The sequence below is a fragment of the Saimiri boliviensis genome, chromosome 3 (genome assembly GCF_048565385.1).
Source record: "Saimiri boliviensis isolate mSaiBol1 chromosome 3, mSaiBol1.pri, whole genome shotgun sequence".
In the NCBI taxonomy this organism is placed as follows: Eukaryota; Metazoa; Chordata; class Mammalia; order Primates; family Cebidae; genus Saimiri; species Saimiri boliviensis.
In genome coordinates this window covers 164482929-164489494 of record NC_133451.1, presented here as the reverse complement: position 1 = coordinate 164489494, position 6566 = coordinate 164482929, and positions in this window count along the sequence as shown.

Here is a 6566-nt window from a genome sequence, read left to right as displayed (position 1 = left end):
CTCTGTCTCAAAAAAAAAAAAAAAAAAAAAAAAAAATCCGTTGTTCTTTGAGCCTCACTGATAATGTGAATTCTCTCCACAAACCTCTGTGAGTAATGGTTTGTGCTTTAAACTCTTGAGGGAGATTCTTTTTCTCTCTAAGTAGTGTTAATGTCAAGTTTGAGAGCAGCCAGTTTTCCTGCTATCTCTCTGCATGATGGGTTTGGTTTTCATTTGCCCTTTTTAAAGAATGTATCCATTTGGTGACTCAGCTATATGTACGGGTAATTACTTAGGTTTCCAAGTTTATCCTTGGGAATAAAGTTTATCCTTGCAAATAAAAATTGCAAATTAAAATGAATAGCTCTTTGATGACATATGCTGTACAAGGGAATTTCCCTCTATGGGAAGATTTCTGCATTCTCTTGTAGTTTACGGAGATTAAAAGATTTTGTCAAGTTGCTGGAAAGACATCAAACATCACTGCAATCACTCATGTTAGGAACATTCTATTTTATTCTTTAGTTTTTAGTCTCAGTCATACGCTATCACCAATATTAATTTCATCAGTAACAGTGATGTCTCCATCTACACTCACTGTGCCTGAATGTTGGCAAGTATGAAAATGAAAGAGGCCTTGCTGTGCAATCGGGACTTATTGCTCTCTTCAAAGTCAAGGGGATGCCCTTCCTTCCTCTCTCTTCTTGTGCTCAATCTATATTTTCTGTCTCTCATGTATTCTTTTTCTTGTCAAACTCCTTGTTTTGTTAGAGCACCCCACACGTGCTTCTCAGGAGAGAGAGGTGAGAGAGAACTTTTCAAAGATAATTTATATCTAAAATATGTTCACTCTAATCTTCTATTTGACTGTTATTTTGTGTGAGTATAGAAATTTAGGTTGGAAATAAGTTTCCTTCTCTGTTTTGAAGGCATTTTTATATCATTTTGTTAATTTCTTGTGATGATGTTGGAAAATAAAAGCGATTCCGACTCCCAATAATTTGTATGTAACCAGATTTTCTCTTTGTTAGTTTTTCTATTTTTCTCTAGAAGCTATTAGGATCTCTTCTTTGCATGTTTATGAAATTTTACATTAATGTGCTTTGCTGTGGATCTACTTCTGATGTGTGTTGGGAACTAAGTGTACCCATTCATTTTAGAAATTCATGTCCTTCAATCTTGCAATACTGTCTTGAATTATTTTAATAATTTCCTCCCTCCTATCACCTCATTTTCTATATATACATTTTTTTTCCTGTTTGAAATTCCTATTATTCTGATGGTAAAGCTCCTAGAATGGACTTCCAAGTTTCTCACCTTTCTCTCTTAATCTCTGCATTCTTTTGTTCTATATTCTGGGATAATTTCTATAACTTTATATTTTATATGGTTTTACATTTTCTTTTACATATTAAAACATGTTTTATTTTATTGTATTTGTCTTGGTTTTGTTTAAATATCTTATTTTTAAATATGTTGTTTTTTTCTTTTTTTACATTTTTAAGTATGTATTTTTCATTGTACTTTAGATTCTGGGGTACCTGTGCAGATCGTGCAGGATTGTTGCATAGGTACATACAAGGCAACGTGGTTTGCTGTCTCCATCCCCCTGTCATCTATACCTGGTATTTCACCCCATGTTATCCCTCCTCAACCTCCCCACCCCCACTGTCCCTCCCTTACTCCCCCACCAACAGACCCCAGTGTGTGATGCTCCCTTCCCTGTGTCCATGTGTTCTCATTGTTCAACACCTGCCTATGAGTGAGAATATGTGGTGTTTGATTTTCTGTTCTTGTGTCAATCTGCTGAGAATGATGGTTTCCAGATTCATCCATGTCCCTACAAAGGGCACGAATTCATTGCTTTTTATGGCTGTGCAATATTCCATGGTATATAAGTGCCACATTTTCCTTGTCCAGTCTATCATTGATGGGCATTTGGGTTGGTTCCAGGTCTTTGCTATTGTAAACAATGCCATAGTGAACATACGTGAGCATATGTCTTTATAATAGAACACTTTATAATCCTTTGGATATATACCCAGTAATTGGGATTGCTGGAGCAAATGGAATTTCTATTTCTAGGTCCTTAAGGAATCCCGTTACTGTCTTCTACAATGGTTGAACTAATTTACACTCCCACCAACAGTGTAAAAGTGTTCCTATTTATCTACATCCTCTCCAGCATCTGTTGTCTCCAGATTTTTTAATGATCACCATTCTAACTGGTGCGAGATGGTATCTCAATGTGGTTTTGATTTGCATTTCTCTAATGACCAGTGATTATGAGCATTTTTTTAAATATGTTTATTGGCCTCATATATGTCTTCATTTGAAAAGGGTCTGTTCATGTCCTTTGCACACTTTTGAATGGGTTTATTTTTTCCCTGTAAATCTGTTTTAGTTCTTTGTAGATTCTGGATATTAGCTGTTTCTCAGATGGCTAGTTTGCAAAAATTTTTTCCCATTCTGTTGGTTGCCAGTTCACTCTAATGATTGTTTCTTTTGCTGTACGGAAGCTCTGGAGTTTAATTAGACCCCATTTGTCTATTTTGGCTTTTGTTGCCAATGCTTTTGGTGTTTTAGTCTTGAAGTCCTTGCCTATGCCTATGTCCTGAATGGTTTTGCCTAGGTTTCTTCTAGGGTTTTTATGTTGTTAGGTCTTATGTTTAAATCTTTAATTTCTCTAGAGTTAATTTTAGTGTAAGGTGTCAGGAAGGGATCCAGTTTCTGCTTTTGGCACATGGCTAGCCAGTTTCCCCAACACCATTTATTAAACAGGGAATCCTTTCCCCGTTGCTTGTTTTGTTCAGGTGTGTCAAAGATCAGATGTTTGTAGATGTGTAGCATTGCCTCTGAGGCCTCTGTTCTGTTCCATTGGTCTATATCTCTGTTTTGGTACCAGTACCATGCTGTTTTGATTACTGTAGGCTTGTTTAGTATAGTTTGAAGTCAGATAGCATGATGCCTTCAGCTTTGCTCTTTGCTTAGAATTGTCTTGGCCATGCGGGCTCTCTTTTGGTTCCATATGAAGTTTAAGGTGTATTTTTCCAGTTCTGTGAAGAAGGTCATAGGTAGCTTGATGGGGATAGCATTGAATCTGTAAATTACTTTGGGCAGTATGGCCATTTTCATAATATTGATTCTTCCCAACCATGAGCATGGAATGTTTTTCCATCTGTTTGTGTCCTCTCTTATTTCCTTGAGCAGTGATTCTTAGTTCTCCTTGAAGAGATCCTTTACATCCTTTGTTAGCTGTATTCCTAGGTATTTTATTCTCTTTGTAAGAATTGTAAATGGAAGTTCACTCTTGATTTGGTTCTCTTTTCGTCTGTTATTGATGTATAGGAATGTTTGTGATTTGCTTACATTGATTTTGTATTCTGAGACTTTGCTGAAGTTGCTTATAAGTTTAAGGAGATTTTGGGCTAAGACGATGGGGTTTCTAAATATACAATCATGTCATTTGCAAATAGAGACGATTTGACTTCTTCTTTTCCTAATTGAATACCTTTTATTTCTGTTTATTGCCTGATTGCTCTGATACCAGCTCCTTTCTTTATGTCTGGTAGAATTTGGTTGTGAACCCATCTGGACCTGGGCTTTTTGGTGGGTAGGCTATTAATTGCTGTCTCAACTTCAGCCCTTGTTATTGATCTATTCAGGTTTTTAACTTCTTCTTTGTTTATGATTGGGAGGGTGCAAGTGTCCAGGAATTTATCTATTTTGTCCATGTTTACTGGTTTATGTGCATAGAGTTGTTTGCAGTAATCTCTGATGGCTAATTATGTAGCTCTTATCTTTAGCAAATTTATAGTGCAGGTGGGGTGAAGACAGCTGACCAGGTATTTCAAAATAATGTGATCCATGAAGACATCTATCAGTTACAGCTACAACTGTGTATTGCAGAAAGTAGTTTAAGTACAAGATGGCATTTATTGGCTCATATAAGTGAAACATTCAGGGGTATGCCTCCTTTTCTCTGAGGCACTAATGCATTCACATAAACTCACTATCTTTAGGCCACATCGTTAGCACAGGAAGTGTTTAGGAAAATAGTTTCTAGCTTTCTCTCTAATCCAAACTGGGCTTGAATCTCATCATCTTGAATCAGTCTTGTCTTGTTAACACCTGCCTTAAACTACTACTTTCAAGCTGTGACCAAACACACTACAGTATTGCAATAATACTGAAATGCCTTGAATAAGTTGTATCTGTGCTGAGTATTGAATATCTTTAGCAAGCAGAGCCTGAGATAGCCTGAGACACCTGACTAGCCACCTCTGGCCATCAGCAGCTTCATGTGACATTCTAATTAATATCAATTTTTATGTGAACCATGCTGAAGATAAGATTGGAAAGTGCTGTCTTAACCTATTTTTATCTCTAGAGAGATACAGTACTTTGGTTGGTCATCCTTGAAATTAACTGGTGTCAATTATATGTGAATTATACAAACGGAGAGTCAGAGAAAGGGTGTAATTCCTCTAAAATGCATTTGGTAGGTTGTTAACAAAATGAAAGAGTTTAAAACAAATGGTCATTCAATGCAGTGGTGGAGATCTGATTCTGTATTTTACTGTCAGAAAATTGGAGCTCTTCTCATGCTCTAGAAATAAAATATAACAGAGCTTTATGTTTGAAATGTTTCTCAATGCATACATTGACAAAGTATTTGTAAGAATGCTACCTTTTTTCTAACTTTACTTTTAAATTAAATGTTTGGGTATTTTTCAGAGAAAAATGCCAGTTATTAACTTGAAATAAAAAACACAAAGTGATTTGCTTAGTTAAAAATAATGAGGAAAAGGTAAGGAGAGGAAGAACTTGAAGTTAAAATTTTCAATGAAAGGTCACCCCTGTGTGAAAGTCTTGGCTTCATGGGAGGGACAAATACCCAGTAATGTAGGCACCACTCTCATTTATAGGCCTGGAGATTGCTTTTAACAGTCAGGGGAAACCCCAGGGAAATTGGTTTCTTAGGATTATTGCAAATAAGATCTGATTAGTTAATTATTCCTTTCTCTGAAAGAGCCCATTAAATTTGATGAAGGAATCTGTCAATGCATTAAAAGGTACAACTGAGTGAAAGGTGAGAACAAATGCTGACAGGTATGGTAAACACAAGACACACCTGACAAGACACTGGACAAGTTAAGCAAATGGCTCATAAAGCTGATTTAGCAGGAGGACAGTAAAATCCTTCCTTTCAAGGGATTTGACTTTTTACTAAGCATTTATTTGGAGACAAGGTCTACTAAGGAAGGTGGACTGCACGGTTTTTACTAGAATTTACAGACATCAATCTTGTATAATCATTCTTTATAATGGCACTAAATCTATTAAATTCTTACATTTTCCTTCACATAAACATTTTCTTTGACTAAAGTCAGACATTCACTCTTTCTAGGCCATAATAATTATTTTTGACAGGTACTCTTCTATATCTCTTTTAAAAGTCATACAGAATTGGGTTTCTGTTGTGGTGAAAGTTGCCATAAGGTAATGATTTAGAAATAATTACAATGAGAAATTGGCCCTAGGAAGACCCAAACATTTCACACTCTCCTAAGAAATTGTATAGCTACTGCTTCATATTCCTCTAGTTATAGATGATTTCATCCAATAACGACTATGATAATAGTTATAATTAATATAAAGGCCTTTAAAAGGATGGAGATTTATTTTGTTTTGAAATAAGCACCCAGACAATTGGATGTTTATTCAAAACATATCTGAAACTCATCGGTCTGGAAAATGCTTAAATTCATGAACATTTGCAGAATTTGTAGCTTTGGATCCCTTTGGAAGACAATGAAACCAGACTTCGTGGAAACATTTTATAGTAGTCTGAGATTTTCTCATTGTACTATTTAATGAGATATCTACATGACTATTTTTTTTAAAGGCTGTGGTAAATGTTGAGTTATGCCTGTGGTTTGGCCATCTTTGCTATTGGGCAAACTCTGTCTCTAAGTTATACCCCTTCATTAACAACAACGTAATGCTAGATGCTGAAACAAATAAACCCCAAATTCTTTGTGGGTTAACATAATAAAAATTTATATCTCACTCACATCAAGTTGAAGTGTCAGCCCCCGGGGCTCTACTCCCTGAAGCTCATAGGGACCCAGTTTATGAAACACTCAGCGTTCAAGACTACTCCGCCTCAAAATCTAGCCTGCGGATGGGAGTAGAGAAAGAGTGGAAATCTCATAGGAAAATACTTTCAAAATATCACTTATGCCCACTTTCCATTCTCCAGGATTTAGTCTCATGTCTCTACCCAGATGTAAGAGGTCTGGGAAAATGTTCCTTGCTGGGGGATGGGAGGGGGCTGCTCCTCAGCAACCAGCGCACGCTTGGAAAGATATGGTGGGCAGCTAGCAGTCTCTCTCACAGCCTCTGCTTAACACTTCACTGGAACCACAGGTGCTTATGACGTGTGTGTCTGAATGATAAACTGCCATGGAAATAAGTCTCCAATATTCAGTGGACTTTCCATTTTAATCAACGAGGAGAGGTCCAAAAACATTTTGTTAACTCCCAATAGTTTAGGGACAGTGAAAAGAAAATCTTCGAATTTC